We start from the raw sequence: 17,845 nt of genomic DNA, 5'->3' as shown, positions 1-17,845 counted from the left end.
GATTTCACGAGCAACAAAGGAAAGGGTTCTTTACAGTAAGGGCAGTTAAAATGCGGATTTCATTACCCTTGGAGACTGTGATGGCAGATACAATAGATTTGTTCAAAGAAAAGTTTGACATCTTTTTAGATGGGAAAGGTATACAGGGATGTACCAAATAATTATACATGGGAAGGATGTTGATCCAGGGATTAATCCGATTGCCAATTCTTGGAGTTAGGAAGGAATTTATTTTTCCCCTTATGAGATATCATTGGATGATGTCACTCTGGGGTTTTGTTTGCCTTCCTCTGGATCAATAAGTATAGATATATGATAAAATATCTGTTGTTTAAATTTAGCATAGGTTGAACTTGATGGACGGAAGTCTTTTTTCAACATCATCTACTATGTAACTATGTAACTATGTAGCTCTGCTGCCCGGTATTGTAAATGTATGATAATTGTTTATGTGGGTCCCGCTATTCATAAGGGGACCCCATCCATCTCATGAGTTCAGCTGTATAAGTAATGTATCAGTAATGTATCATGTGTGTGCATTGCAACAGTGTTTCGCTGCCAACCGCAAAAAGGAAAAAAGTTTTTAAAACACGCCAGCTTGCTGCATAGCGTATAGGCAGGAAGCTAAATTTGGCCAGGAACATCCTAGCGCTTTGAAATTTGCTGTGAAAGCTGTTGGATGTTAATCATTAAAACGGTTATCGTCTGTTTTATAAACTTTCATGAAATGAATGAAATGAAAGTCCCCCTCTTTTAAGTGTCTTAAAATTATAAGAGCCAAGGAATTTACATTTGGGCGGGCGGAGCAGCAGAAACACTTGATTCACAAGTACAGTGGTCAAAAGGTATATGGCAGGAGAGTGAGTCATGCATAACTTAATCCGGACTTCGTGAAAGAACAAACGAAAGATTCCTCCTTGAATGCACTCAGATAGGCTAGTGAAAGTGATATGGTTGATACATTAAAAAACATTTTAATCACATATATATAATTAAAACAATGTTTGTATAGAGGGGCATGGTGTAAACAGTCCAGGGCCAGCCCCTACTGGCAAGCCAAAAGATCTTCCTTAAAATAAATAAGCGGAAGATAGTATAAATAACAGTACACCACCTTAATGTGGGCTTGCCAGTAGGGGCTGGCCCTGGACTGTTTACACCATGCCCCTCTATACAAACATTGTTTTAATTATATATATGTGATTAAAAGGTTTTTTAATGTATCAACCATATCACTTTCACTAGCCTATCTGAGTGCATTCAAGGAGGAATCTTTCGTTTGTTCTTTCACTATTACCTTTATCCTCTTTTGCACCAGTATCTGGCTCTACTTATTTACCTATTATTTATTACTTTTGCTGATGCGGGAGCTCCCCCTTACCCTTCCCCTCCCCTCTTCCCCATTCCCGGATTTGTTAATCCGGACTTCCAAGGCATCCTGCTGATATGATCCCAGAATGTCTGCCAGGGTCTGGAATGAACAAAGGACCCGCATGTTAAAGTGTTAAGTAGGGAGAGTGAAATGTAAACAGTGTTCCCCTGGCATATAATAGATGTCCGGAGGAAGTGAGACAAGATGTCGCCGGGGAAGTGGGCTTGGTTAGGTATGCTAAGCGGGCAAGTTGCGAAGTTCGCGCCTGCCCTTGGCATACCTTGAAGCCCCTTTGCCCAGTTCCATGAAGTCCAGGCAACCTTGCCATAGGAGAGAAGTTTAGTTCCCACGCAGTGATTGGCTGCAGATTACAGAGATAGGACTTTGGTGCTTTTAAAATTCCGTGCAGCCAATCATGCAGTAGAAACATTAATCTGAGCTGGATTCGAAACTTTACTACATTGTAACATAAGTCAATAGTTCGTAAGAACTAGGGAATCCAAAACAAATCCTATGGCGGAACAATGAACGGAGTACCTTCGGCGGAGAAAAAGTGGTTGCGAGCAGCGCCATTGTAACGCTCGAGATGCCCACAAACAAGACAAGACCCCAGAAATAAGGTGGGGAGGTATAACACCACACACCCGCAGTAGCGGAGGCGTACCTGGAAGGCTGATAGTTTCGCGTAGCCAGGTCTAGGTTGGAAAGTGTAGGAGATAAGGTATACTTGCCGGGTCCTTGGTTTGGAGAGAGCAGCATAGTAGGTTTCCATAAACTATAGTCTGGGATTGTAGAGAGTAGAGTAGTCCGAGTCTGTATGCCGTGTTCAAGGGTAGGAGAGATCGCCGTAGTCGAGGGAAAGCCAAAGTCCAAAAATCCATAAGGGTCCACAAACAATCCGGGTCACAAGAGGTTAATTTCAAGAGAGAACTAGAGCAAAGCACAACAGGAGTGAGTGTCTCGAGGCTACATAGAATTATACTGAGCTAAGTCTGAGAGAAACCAGGAAGTAGTTAAAGGGAGAACAGCCAATGAGGACAGGGGGCGGAGCGTAGGCATGACCCCAGCAGAGGCTGGGATAGGCTGCAGGAGAACAAGGGAGGCATGGGAGTACTTGCCACACAGCTGGAGATCGTTGCACATCATTGAGTGTGCGCACCGCGTGCGGTGGGCGGGGCCAGGTTCCGTGCAGCAGCTAGAAGGGCTGCGGGGGTGCACACGATCTGTAATGAGTGAGGGTGTGTGCGCATGAGCAGGAACAGAAGTGGCAGCAGCAGCAGCAGGTAAGGAGGGAACACGTAAAAAGGACATGTTCCCCGATTTCTTACAGCACCCCCCCTTGGATCGGCCTCAGGACGATTCCTATATGGCTTACGTGGGAACCTGGCGTGAAACTGCCTTAGTAAGCCGGGAGCATGGATCTGGTGATGTGGTATCCAGGAGCGTTATTCGGGTTTGAAACCCTTCCAATGCACGAGGAATTTGACTCCTCCTCTGGAGTGTCTGGAATCAATAACCGACTTGATCTCTAACTCTTCCTGTCCCTGAACCATAACCGGAGGTGGTCTTGGTGCGACATCAGGGAACTGAGAGCTCCGAGCTACCAGTTTCAATAAAGAGACGTGAAAAACCAAATGGATCTTCGTTGATGGAGGCAGTTGAAGGCGATACACAACAGGGTTGACCCGTTCCAAAATGCTAAGGGGCCCCAGGAATCTTGGAGCCAGTTTCACCGTAGGCGTCTTCAACCTTATATTCCTTGAAGATTGCCATAACTTGCATGGCCAATATCTGGGCGCCCTTTGGCGGTGACGATCCGCCTGTCTCTTCTCTTCTATCGGAGGACTGCCTTCTGGAGAGTTTTTTGAATTTTCCTCCATGAGCTTTGAAGACAATTTAGCCTGGAGTCTGCGGCCAGAACTCCAGAGAGGTTAGACGAGATAGGGAGACGAGCTAGGTGAAAGCCATAGTTTATAAAGAAGGGTGACTCCTGGTGGACTCGTTCCTGAGGGAGTTGTGAACGAATTCAGCACATGGGAGTAGATCTACCTAGTTATCTTGCACATCGGAAATGAAACACCAGAGGTATTGCTCAAGAGATTGATTTGTTCTCTCTGTCTGACCGTTGGTTTGTGGATGGTATCCAGAAGAAAAAAGAAGTGAAATATCCAGTCTTTGGGCGAAGGTGCGCCAAAACTTTGAGACGAACTGTGATCCGCGGAAACAATGGAGATTGGGACTCCGTGGATACGGAAGATTTCCTTCACAAATATGTCTGCTAAGGTAGCAGAATTAGGGAGACCTTTAAGCGGTATAAAATGAGCTTGCTTCGAAAATCTATCTACAATGACGAGGATGGTATTCATACTGTTAGAGAGTGGGAGTTTGACAATGAAGTCCATAGAAAGCTGCGTCCAAGGATGATGCGGGATAGGCAAAGGGCGAAGCAGACCTGACGGCTTGTTACGAGCAGTCTTGTTTCGGCGGGCACAAGTGGAACAGGAACGGATGAATTCTTTAATGTCCTTCAGCATGTTTGGCCACCAAAACATGCATTCTGATTAGATCCGAAGTTCTCTTGGTACCTGGGTGACCACAAAAAACAGAAAAGATACCCTCATGAATGCACTCAAATAATACAGTGTGAGTTATGATATATAAATTAAAATGCTATTTTATTCAATATATAATAAAAATTAAATTGTATAGAGGGGCGTGGTAAAAGATCCATGACCACCCCCTAATGAAACACCGCAAGAAACTTCCACATATAATAAATGAGGAAGAAAACCTGAGGGAACACTAGTATATCTATTGCCCTACAGTATGGCTAGCTTATACACACATATCTCTAGGAAAATAAGTAACTGTTTATAATAAAGTAGTACTTTTATCTAAAAACTGGCATGGTACTGTATTGACCATTACTAAATCCTAGAGGGGTTAAATTGTTGGCAATAAATAAATGCCAAAAAATGGCCAGCCTAAAGGCAAAACTAGTGTAACGTAATCATATACATATAAAACAACATATAGTCACCACAAAAAAATATATACCGGTGAAAAGAAAACTTCTAAAAACATGTTTAGCTGTGAAATCCATATATAACGCACATGATAGATGAAAAACATCCTCAAGAGGGCTAGCATAAAGTATGCAATGGTGACGCCCTGAGGCACAGTTCAAAGACTGTATCACGTTATAGCCTCCTAAACGAATTTAAGCAGTATGTGCTCAGAGGACTGCCTGTATTTAGTGCGCTAAATAAAATCACCATAAGATCACCATCACAGTATGATCTTAGTGATAAAGGCAAACATATAGTAGAGCATATGCTATGTATAAATTCATAAGATAAAAAGATAAATATCTACAGTCTGTACAATAGCCTTGGTTTCAAATATAAGGCATAACAAGCATAATATCAAAGCATAGTAACAAAGATCATAACTGTAGCCTTAGTAGTGTAAATACACATGCTAGGGAAAGGTAAATGCACAGACATAAAACATAATGATATCCACGGTCTAAATAGGGGCCGGGGCATCAGCTGTTAAACATAACAAGCCTAATGTTCAAGCATAGCAACAGGAGCAATAGCTGTAGCCAATAGCTGGTATAGTACTAGATCAAAGTGCCCCAATGCAATCACAGAAGTAACATAATGACACAATAGTGTCAAGGGGAACTTAAACACACTTAGAAACACTGTACTTAGCTTCGTTTAGCATGGTTTCAATGTGGTATAGCTTACCTTCCTTTCCGTTTGCGGGGGGAGGCTCCAGTTACAATGTAGCTACTGAGAGTATCCACCGGTATTTGCGGAGTGGCGTCATGCCGTTGATCACCTGACGTACGTTTCGCGCTTAGAAGCACTTTCTCAAAGGTGAATACGAGCTGTAAGCACGAGTAATTTATATCCAGTGGTTGTCATGGCAAACAAGAAGGGAAATTAACCCCGTTTGTGCCTGCTGGTCTGCCTATCACATGCCCAGAGGGAAACAATGTATGTAAATAGGCTGAGTGTAAAGGCAAGAACGGCAGAGGAGCTGCTGAAAACAGCAGCATTAATCCTACAAAGATAATGAGGGATCGCAAAAAGCTATCTACTATACAATCAATGAATTTATGCGAAACCTCTTAGATGCTAGAGAACCCATACTGTAGTAAAATGACTCACAATGTCCTAAAACATGCATTTAAAGGGGACAGAATCGAAATGAATGACTATAGGAGGAGTGTAATAAACAAGCAACAATATCTCATGGTCAGAGTAAATATAATCCCTGCAGCATTACTTAAGGACATCAGATCAGAGGAAGACCAGTATGGTATACATTTGCTAAATAAGCGAGGGTAGGGAGGTAAGCAAAATAATGATGAAAATGTATGCAGTAAAATAAAGGGATAAAATACAGTAAAATAAAATGAAATGAAGCAGGGCTATACGCATATGTAGGGAATTATATTAAGGGGGAGAAAACAAACTCTTCGTTAAGGCCTTTTGGACTGAGTGTTCCAAGATTATAAATCCAGCGAGACTCTTTCTTAAGAATCTCATTGTCCCAGTCTCCCCCTCTACAGTGACTAGACACAGCTTCTATGCCTACAAACTGCAAGACAGAAGCTACACCTTGGTGGTAGTTGTGTACATGGTTGGCCACGGGTGTGTCACGCTGGTTACGAATATCACCCAAGTGTTCCAGCACCCTGTGGCGAAGCTGTCTTTTCGTTTTACCTATGTACTTCTTTCCACAGGTGCATATAATTTGATATATGACTCCAACAGTCTTGCCGTTAATAAATTGTTTTATACCATAACTGTGACTGTCATCCCAATTCTTGAATCGTTTGGTTTGAATACATGATGAGCAAGCCCTACAGCTGTTACATTTGAAAAAGCCAACTGACCTATTCCCCAGCCAGGTGCCTGTAATAGGTCACTGGAAATAGCTATGTACCATCAGATCGCGAAGATTAGTAGCCCTTCTGCTGACAAGAGTTGCTCTTTCGTTCAATACTTCTTTAAGATCTTCATCATCCCGAAGAACATACCAGTATTTATTCAAAATATTGGTTATTTCAGGCCATTGGTTGTTAAATGTACCGATGAAACGGATGATTTGTTTCTCATTTTGAGGTTCAACTCTGTCAGCAAAGAGGGTATTGCGATCTGTTGATCTAGCCCTTTGATAGGCCCTTTTAATAGATCTGTTGCTATACCCCCTTTCCCTAAATCTAAGTTTCATAATTGAGGCTTCTTTTTCAAAGTCCTCAAATACTGAGCAGGTCCTGGGTGACCAGTAGATTTAGAGGAGTGACCCCACTCGAGGATTTTCCGGTGCAATTGTGTAGCGGAAAATAAGCATCCCTCAGGCGCCTCCATACCCTCAGGAATGAGTGTTTGAGACTACAGAGGGAAGAATGTTCTCAGGGACATCTTCAGATTTGTCTTCACTGACGAATTGACGGGACAAAGCATCGGCCTTCAGGTTCTTGGTTCCAGGAATGTAAGCCTTGACAAAGCCAGTAGCGAAACGTACGTAGTCAATTGGACGTGCTGACATCACTGGGAGAGGTGCAGACACTGCCTGCCCTCCACCCATAGCACTGCTGTAACTTTTATATCAACTTAGCTCCGCTTTTGAGCACAGGCGGTTCACTAACACGCCTATTTTTATCATAGGGAAGGGGTATAGCTGATCATGGGATTTATGTTCATAAATGTTGCTATATGAGTTCGTTGCTACACCACAGTTACCACTGTGACATGGAGACATTGTGTCAGACATTACCAGTCTGTCACTCTGTCCAGTCACACATTTTTTGCAAGCTACCTAATTTGTGCAAGAAGCTAGAGCTTTTATCCAGATGTATTCTATATATGGGTTAACTTAGAGACATTTTGTCAGACATATTAAGCCTGTCATTTTGTCCATGTTATCCAGCTTTGAAACTGATAAAACTGAGCTAATTGGTTACATGGAATATAATGCTATGTACCTGTGAGGTTTATTATATCATACCTCCCAATTTTAATTGGTTTGTTGTTACACCACAGTTACTATTGTGACAAGGAGACACTGCGTCAGACACTACAAGTCTGTCACTCTGTCCAGTCATATATTCTCTGATACTACCAAGTTTATGCAGCAGTCATAAGCTTTTATCTGGATATATTTACTATATTGGCTAACTAAGAGACAACTTGTCAGACATATTGAGTCTGTCATTTTGTCCAGCTATATTTATTTATTTATTTTTAAAATATTTTACCAGGAAGTAATACATTGAGAGTTACCTCTCGTTTTCAAGTATGTCCTGGGCACAGAGTTAAGACAAATAATACATGGTTACGAATACAGTTACATAAATGAACATTATATACAAGACATTGCATGCACAGTTAAAGAAAATATATATTATGGGCGTATGAAACAGTTACAGACCAGATTAAAATGTGAGACAGCCTTAGATTTGAAAGAACTTAAACTGGTGGTGGATGTGAGAGTCTCTGGTAGGTTGTTCCAGTTTTGGGGTGCACGGTAGGAGAAGGAGGAACGGCCGGATACTTTGTTGAGCCTTGGGACCATGAACCGTCTTTTGGAGTCTGATCTCAGATGATAATTATGATCAAGATATACTAGCAACTAATCTGTCCAATACAGCCGTGCAGTGCATATTAACTAAGAGTTGCTCTCGATGATTGATTTGGTATCGCACACCAATTTTAAAGACATCTCTTCAGCGTCTTTTTTTTTTTTTATAACTTTGATTTTATTAGACATCTCTTCAGCTTTATTTGTTGCTATCTGTTCCTTAAATACCACAGTTATGGATCACTGCTTTTAAACTATCATATAAATCCAGGGCCGCAGATAGCTTTTCCAGGGCCCAGGACTAGAGTTTCATCCCAATTACGACTGCCTTGCGAACCCCCCTCCCTCTTCTCTCATACATGTGTAACAGGTGTTCCCCCACCCTCTGGGAGATTTCACTGTTACCTGTATTCTCGTTGTGCTGTACCTGTGTGGCTTACAGGATTGCTGAGTGTCCACCGATGGTAGTGTGGAAGACAGGACAGGCTTTCTGGAAATAGAGCTCTCATCTCATACATGGGTGCAACACCTCCATTACCCACAGGCCCCATCAATGCTGGGTGCAGTCTCTGCAGGAAAAACCTTTCACTACCCCTGATAAAGTGCAGTCACAGGCAGGAGTATAATAGCAGCAACTGGTTTATATTCTTCATAGTACAACAGTACATTACAGCATACAAGAGGAACACCCTTCTTGGGATCCATGGACTCAACCCCCAGGACTTGAGGCCCCAAAGGTTGAGCCCTGACTCCACACTTCCATCACTCAGTTAATGTATCTCTGCAGCCCCTTTTGTACCCAGGGGGAGGGTCCTAGGTCTGAGCCCCTGATATGGCAGTTAACAGGCCTTAGGCCCACCACACTGTCACTCCAGGGAGTTGTTTACTGCAGTGGAACCCAGATTAACCCTAACACTGCCTGCACTGGTACCAGGGTTTATGTGTTAGGCAGGGCAGATTAGTAGCCAAGAGGATACATGGCTACACACTCCCCCTGGTGGAATCTCACTGACCCCGCTGAGAACCCAATTTACAGACTATCCCTAAATTGAGTAACCAAGGACAATATATAACAGTTTATGGCATAACATTTGATGACATAACAGTCAAACCGATGAGGTATGTCTGGATTCCTAAGATGTCAGGTAACTGGATACTAGGGAGTGCAGGTATATATAGGAAAGAACAAACACATGCATATAGTGCAAATATGTCTGTTCAAGTGGTAGGTGATTTAGATCAATATGGCCCAATGAGATTTGTACTTACAAATTTCTCAAAGGACATGCATATGTAAAGGTTTCATGGTTAATTTGTGGTTTGCATCCAAATCACACATATATGTATGTGGTGGGACCTTAGCAGGATGAGACAAAAACACTAGACATAGCGCAGACTGTTCAGACTTTAACTATTAAAAACCAATATAAAAAGCACTCACATTTTGCAAATGCAATCAAGTAAATTGGGATAAAATTATCCCCACCAACTGTGTATCCCCACCAACTGTCTGCTTCCGCAACTCGAATGGTATGCGATGCCTGTCTTGAAGCGGCTGAGATTGGATCCCCCTGAGTAGCTGGAAGGAACGCCGTCAATTAGCTGATGACTCTCTGTGCGTCATCCCCTCGCATCACTCGGACCCTTGTGTCTCGCGTCTCTCATCGCTCATCTCTACCAGCTCTGTGGCAGTAACGGAAGCGGGAAGGTGGGCAGGCTGGAATCCTCCAGTGTATCCCTCTGCTGACTGTAGTAGACTGACACTCTACGTGTTTCACCACGAGGGTTTCATCAGGCTATAAAATAAGTGAGTAGAGACATCTAGTTTTGAATCGGATTTCTCGGACCCAGAAATTAGATCTCATTCAGTGTTATTTGACAGACCTAGAGAATATTCAAGGGATCGAGGTACCACCAATTATGAGAGTAATGCCACCACATCATTTGCCCCATCTAAAGCTAGTAGATACTCTGGGCAACCCTCTTCGGCTTTTTTAGAGATGGGAACAAAAGGTCGGGGAGAACGCGGAGATCCAAGAGAAAACGAGGGCAGACGAGGGAGGACCAAAAGGAAGAAATATGAGTAGGGGTACCCGACAATGTCATCAATTTATCTGGAGTAGACTTGTCTTTGGACTAATTATCTCTCCTTAATAAGGGTCTTGGTTTTGAACCTAGTCAAAACTTCCAATTGTTTCAGACTGTAATAGACTTACAAAAATTCACACGGAAATTATCCTTAAAGAAAATGTTTGCTGCAAAAAATGGTTTGGAAGATACCAATACACTGGAGGATTCGACAGGCTAATTCTCCTCCCCCCATTAATCACATTCCGTCCTTGAATTTTCAGGAAAATTGTGTCCTTTCTGACATGGACTCTTTACTGGAATCACAAGGCGAACCTCTAATAGCATATACTCAACCATTTTTTGGTTATGAGGACTCTGGTTATCGTCCAAAATCATTATTTTGTCCTAGCTTTTACAGAGGTCCATCTATTACTATGTTTGAACGCTTGATTGAACGTGATCTACGCATACTAGCAAAAGGGTTTTCTACTTCACATATTATGAAAGGAAATCTAACTTATACAGAAATTCAAGACATTGATGGTATTAAAAAAGACTATGACATAGTCCTCAAGAATGCTGACAAGGGAGGTGCCCTTGTAATTATGTCTACTAATCAATATCAATGTGAAGCTATAAGACAATTGAGGGACACAACCACTTATCAGCACCTTGGGAGTAATCCTACATCCAAGTATCACCTTGAATTATTGGAATTATTAGATATGGGCAGAATTCTCAATGTTATTAATAAAAAAGAGTTTGAATTTCTTTCCTGTACACATCCCATGATTCCGGTATTCCACCATCTCCCAAAGATCCATAAATTGTTGGTCGACCCTCCTGGCCGACCTATAGTTGCGAGCATTGGATCTTTGGGAGATGGGTTATCGCGGTATGTGGACAGGTTTTTACAAACCCATGTATTTCAGTTACCGTCTTTTATTAGAGATACGACTGATTTCATTGTCAGTATACAGGAATTCACTTGGCACAAGGAAAACAGGTGGGTCACTATGGATGTGACCTCTCTGTATTCCATTATTGAACACCAGCACGGTCTTGCCGCTATTAGACACTTTTTTGATTTATCCACTTTATCTATTTCACATAGCACTTTTTTATTAGAATCCATATCTTTTTTACTCACACACAATTATTTTTTATTCGATTCACAGATTTATTTACAGATATTGGGCACTGCAATGGGCACGAGTTTTGCACCATCTTACGCAAATTTATTTATGGGTTTTTGGGAATCACGTTTTATTTATCACAGTCACAATTCATTTCGTCAAAATATTGTCTATTTTAGGAGATATATTGACGATCTGAACTTTATTTGGAAAGGGGATGAAAATTCACTACTTTCTTTTATTGAATATATTAACACCAATGATTATAATCTTAAATTTACTTTTGAACACAACATCAATCACATTCATTATTTAGATTTATTCCTGTATATTGACAACGACATGAATATACAGACAGACATCTACAGGAAACGAAATTCCAGAAATTCGCTTCTTAGCGCACAAAGTTGTCATCCACGCTCTCTGATCAAGAACATTCCAGGAGCATAATTTGTCAGATTAAAAAGACTTTGTTCAGACAATGAAGTATTCTTGTCTCGGGCAAAAGAGATGACTGATAGATTTCTGGTCAGGGGTTATTCTGCCAAAGATATAACTACAGCATTCGCCAGGGCAGATGCTATGGATAGAGGAACCCTTATCTGTAAGAAAAAGAAAAAGTTTTCACCTAAAAGAGAGAGAGATTTAGTATCATTATCCAATAATACGAAGAGTCCATTGTTTATTACTACATTTAATTCTCAGTCCCAACAAATTTGTAACATCATATCAAAACATTGGCATACATTGTTGTTGGACAAGGACATTCGTAGTATTGTACAAAGTGGTCCTAGATTCTCTTATCGTAAAGCCAAAACTTTGGCCTTTCATTTATCGCCTAGTATGTTCGATTCTAGATCCAATTTCCCTAATGTCAAAAGTATACCAAAAGGTTTTTTCAAGGCAAATGTTCTATGTGTCAATACGCAGTACAGACCAGATACATTTCATACAATGAGAACCTCAGAAAATATTATATAAGGAATTTTCTTAATTGTAACATCAGTTTTGTTATTTATGTTCTCTATTGTGGTTGTGGACATAAATATGTGGGCCGTACAACAAGGCCCCTTAAAGTCAGAATTGCCGAGCATGTACGGTTGATTAAAAAGAGAGATCTAAATCACCCTGTGCCTAGACACTTTTCTCAATGCCCTAAAGGTAGTATTAACAATTTTTCCTTTACAGCAATGGAAAATATATCTTGCCATCCGAGAGGGGGCAATAGGGAAAATGTTCTTAACAAACAAGAGATGTATTGGATATACACTCTCAACGCTCTCCACCCACATGGTATCAACCTTGATAGGGAGTTGAAACATTTCCTTCAGAGTTAGTGGTTTGAGGAGCGTTGGGAGTGTGTTTCTATGTACATCATATCATATACATTACATATCTCATATATATCTATACATGCTCGGCCTTTCTTGTACAGGACTTTGGATTGTTCTCCCCCATATTGTTTCATTTCTATGTACAATTTGTTATATATTATCATAAGTATCGGTATGTCAACATTATTTCTTTAATATATATCAATACACTGATATTTGATATCATTATACGTTATATACTGTACAGTTTCTGCATTTCTCCATTGGGTTATATATCCATATCTGTAGTTCTTGGTTCAGTATGTATTTATGTTCATTGATGCTGCTCATCACTTGTTCTTGTTTTTAACTTTCATATGTTTTTTTGATATTCTTTTATATACTGTATATGTGTGTTGTTTGTTTCTGATCTAGATACTGGTTTAGAAACATACAAGCAATGGGGGAGCGTGGGGTTAGAAAAACATATAAGAATAAAAAACAATAAAATTGCTGTGGTTACAATAATGTTGCTGGGGGTTGGTGAAATTATTAAATACACTTACACGGCCATGTGCAAGCGGACACGGTAATATGGTCTCTTTAAGCAATTCCAGTCACTTCCAACAACAGGTTATGGTGGTTCAGAGGATTTTGAAATAAATATATAAATATATCTGTACTCACACGGCCGAGTGTGAGTCCTTGCAGGAAATTGGTAACTTTGGGGTTAAATTAACCGATCCGCATCTCCCCCCAGTGTGGACTCTTCTTTGTTTGCAACCAGCATGGGGTTCTAGCCCCGGTCTTGGGCATCAGATGGGGACTCTCCCCAGTGGTGGTATTAGGGGGGGGTAGTTGGAGAAAGTGAGGCACGTTGTCAGTGGGGTTTAAAACACATTTATTAGTTTAAAAGCAATTGATAAAACAGCCTGAGGAAGCCGATGACTCGGCGAAACGCGTAGCTCTAAGTTCCAGCTGAATTTGGCCCAACGTGGCTCCCGTAGCCAGATCAACCAAGCAGCCATTGCAGACAAGGAGGAAAGGTTTTTTCTCCTGCATCACGGACGCGTGATCGGCAAAAACGGCTGCTTAAACTGTATCCTGGACTGCACGAGGAGGCCAGGGGTCCAACCTTTATGTATGTATGTGAGTCCTGTTTTATCAATTGCTTTTAAACTAATAAATGTGTTTTAAACCCCACTGACAACGTGCCTCACTTTCTCCAACTACCCCCCCCTAATACCACCACTGGGGAGAGTCCCCATCTGATGCCCAAGACCGGGGCTAGAACCCCATGCTGGTTGCAAACAAAGAAGAGTCCACACTGGGGGGAGATGCGGATGGGTTAATTTAACCCCAAAGTTACCAATTTCCTGCAAGGACTCACACTCGGCCGTGTGAGTACAGATATATTTATATATTTATTTCAAAACCCTCTGAACCACCATAACCTGTTGTTGGAAGTGACTGGAATTGCTTAAAGAGACCATATCACCGTGTCCGCTTGCACATGGCCATGTAAGTGTATTTAATAATTTCACCAACCCCCAGCAACATTATTGTAACCACAGCAATTTTATTGTTTTTTATTCTTATATGTTTTTCTAACCCCACGCTCCCCCATTGCTTGTATGTTTCTGTATCTTTGTAAGGGTTCCGGATTAACCCTTCCCTGGGGTTGAAGCAGAGGGGAACTTCATGCTGGTTCAAAGCATCTGCCAAAAAGCCGTGGTCTAACGTAGTGCCACATTGTAAGCACACCCTATATATTAAGCTTAAGGTAAGCGCCAGGTTTTTCCTATTGTCTCTCTAGATACTGGTTTACCTTTTTGTTAGACACTCGTGATTTCTGTCATGGCCCATCAACATGATTAGTTGATTGCTTACCATTGATTGTGATTTTTCTAAACCAATCATTGAAAGGGATCTGCCTACAAAAGAAACCTGTGTTGAGAGACTTTTTACTCTTTGATAAAGTCCACGACGGGACAAAATGCGTCAGAGGTGCTCTCTGTGATGTGCAACATTCAAGTTTAATAAAGCTGATTTTATTTTATTTTTTTGGCTGAGTTCCGTTTTGCTGTGACCGCCTATACACTTTTTTTCCATGACTACCATTTGGCCGGAGCACGCAGGCAACTATTTCTTGACTGGGGAGCCGTGACTCCCTTTCAGCGTGAGCGCCTGGTGCCGCCCCCCTCTGGGACTTCAAGGAGCGCTGGAGAGCACGCCACGCTGTAACCAGTCCCAGCACAACAGCTTACTCCTGGCGTTGACGTCATTCAGAAGCGCGGTGCTTACACAGCTGGGACCGGCAGGAATACACGGCAGTGAAGACACCAGGTCGGGTAAGGGCAGCAGGTGATAGTATCCGTGATCTCTATCTGTCCCCTGCTTACTAGTCCCCCCACCTACACCGGCGACACACTTTATTCGAGCTCGGCTAGTCCCACGAATTCGGGTATACCCGGGTGTATTGAGGTTTGTGACTGTTTTCTGCCCGAGTGCATTGAGGTATTTTCCAGGCAGGGATTGAAGCATTTTATTCCCGCTGGCTGCAATACTGCACAGTATATATATATATACTGCATTACAATTCATGAATTTATGCCATCTGGTAGACACGCGAAGCATTGCAGCCTATTAAATCCTAATCATTATCATTTAACAGATCAGCCGCCCGTCAGCCAGGCATGAACCCAGGCTGGGATGTCAAAAGCAATGGGGCTTGTCAGAGGTGAGGAGCGGCGCATTCCAGGTATCTGCCAGGTACATACTGGGTATTTGCTCGAATAAAGTGTGTCGGTGCAGTAGGTATTTAGTCTTTTTCCCGTCTTCCTTATGACATTTATTTTCACATTGTTTTAGTGTCAGTAAGGTTGCCATTTCACCTTTGTGTTGGTCTAAGATTGCTTGTTCATACTACGCCCAGTCGTGCGTGTGGCTGTTGAGCACCGGACATTGTGGGGTTCACTCTCCTTACTACATATGTTTTAATAGATAAAGTCTTAACAGTCTGCGCTATGTCCAGTGTTTTTGTTTCATCCTGCAAAGGTCCCACCACATACATCTATGTGTGATTTGGATGCAAATCACAAATTAAAAAAGAAACCTTTATATACACGTGTCCTTTGAGAAATTTGTAAGTACAAATCTCATTGGGTCATATTGATCTAAATCACCTACTACTTGAACAGACATATTTGCACTATATGCTTGTGTTTGTTCTTTCCTACTGTATATATATACCTGCACTCCCCAGTATCCAGTTACCTGACATCTTTTGGATTGAAGAAAACAATCTACACGAAGGGTTGAAGTTGCATTTATTTATAATCTTGTTATATCACTGATTATTTATTTCACTCATATATTTTATATAATTATTCACGTGCACTTATTAAGTCACTTTGAATTAGATTTAAGCGCCACTCTTTAACTATCTGTTTGCACTATTCATGTCTGGATCCCTCCCATAACATGGAGAATCTGTACCCCCTTTAATAATAATGCTTTGGGTCAGGTTTCTTAACTAACCTGCCCTCCTCTTGGGGAACAGTAAGGGAATACACCCTCCTTTAACCTCGTTCATTGATTTATTCCACCTTGTCCATATAGATGTTTCTCCCTACCCTCCATACTCGGATGAGATAACATACTTTTCCATCAGTGTAGTACCTAGAGATACTACACTTGGAGGCTAGGTATTCTAGGACACCATCCCTCAATCATTCCTCTCTGTTGGCCTCTATTTCCCTCATTATGGGCTCAGACATAGGGGTAATTATACCCATGGGACTGACGTCACCTCTGCACTATTAATCTGTCAGCCCGGATGATTTTGGTTAATTTCTGGCCACAGGCTTGGTCCGGTAGCATCCGGAATAGTGGTCCATGAAAGGGCTGTTCTTGATAGGTTATTGTAAAACCGATTGGTTGTATCAACCCTAGTTTAATTTCGCTATCGCTTCGTCTGAGAGCCTCTGCCGTCTCTTTCACAGAGAACTCTCCTTCCTCCCACCAATAATCCACAATATCCCCGCTGAACAGCAAGAACCGTGTCCGGTTCATAGGATGAACATACCTTTGAAACATGCCGCGCCACCACTGTAATACTTTCCCCACATTTGCATTACACATAGATACATCAGGCTCGGAAGCTGCCCTAGAGGGTGTTCCTGACCTTTCTGACCTTTCTGCCCTTCTCTAGAAAATATCACATATTTTGCATCCCACACCCAGCAGGATCATCATCAAACCCAGCCCAGTTTCTCCAGTCCTGGGAAGATTTTGTTACCCTTTGATTGTCTTGGGCCATGTCTGTGGAGACTTTATGCACAGCAGTGTGGTCAGAGGTGCCAGGCACATTAGGCCTACTGCGGCCTGTTACGAACAACACTTTATGTTGGTCAGGGTCCGTAGTGGCCGTAAGTCTTCGGCCCTTGGCTCGATCATGGTGCCACTGCAAGAATAAGTCAGTCGGGGCCTTACTCACCGGATCGGGTGTATCAAGGTCCTCCTCCATCCCGATAGTCACCTCTGTGATGACCACTGTCACGATGGACGGAACTTATCAACACATTTATATTCTGGGGATCTCGATTGAGCACACAAGTTAATCAAAATAAACTGACATTTATTTCCTTAATAGACAAACACACGACAACCTTAGAATACACTTAATAATTACACTTACTGGGATAGGGAACAGAATAAATTGTCCAGTGAACGAAAAACACAGAAATAAAGTCTTTTAAATTGCAGTCCTTCTGCAAGGGGTGCAAGTTGCCAGCCCGTTATTTCCTTGAAATGTAAAAAGTCTGTTCTGGTTCTCTGGGATTCGTTCAGGAATCCCCAGGGCTAACGAAATCCTGAAGCATGGATGGTTTCCTTGTTGCGATGTTTTTAACCCCTTGTGTTCTGGAATCGCAACCGCTGTACTTAGATCTTATCCACTTGAAGAAATCAGGTAACAACCACAGGAATCAGGGTTACAGGCCTTTTTAAGGACAGGGGTCCTTGGAGTTTTTCATTAGCCTCATCCTATTGGCAAGGAATTATCTTCCTCCTATCAGAGCCTGCCCTGTAACGTGGGAAAATCCTAAGGCCAGCCCAGGTAGCTCTGAACATGCTCAGTGAGTAGCTTGGCAGCACTGCTGAGTAAAAGGGGCCTCTCGTTTCTGGGGACGCAACGTCTGGAGTTTCTCACCACTCCGCCGGTCCTGGGAATCTGCGTGGGTCTCCCGGCCGGGAGCAGGCACATCCGACACTGCCTCACAAGGAACCTTCAAAGCTCCTCTGCTCAGGGTGCACCATCGCCTCGATGACGTCTCCATGGCAGCAGCACTTGG

Source organism: Ascaphus truei, chromosome 19 (assembly GCF_040206685.1).
Source record: "Ascaphus truei isolate aAscTru1 chromosome 19, aAscTru1.hap1, whole genome shotgun sequence".
NCBI lineage: Eukaryota > Metazoa > Chordata > Amphibia > Anura > Ascaphidae > Ascaphus > Ascaphus truei.
Note: the sequence above shows the minus strand (reverse complement) of the source record.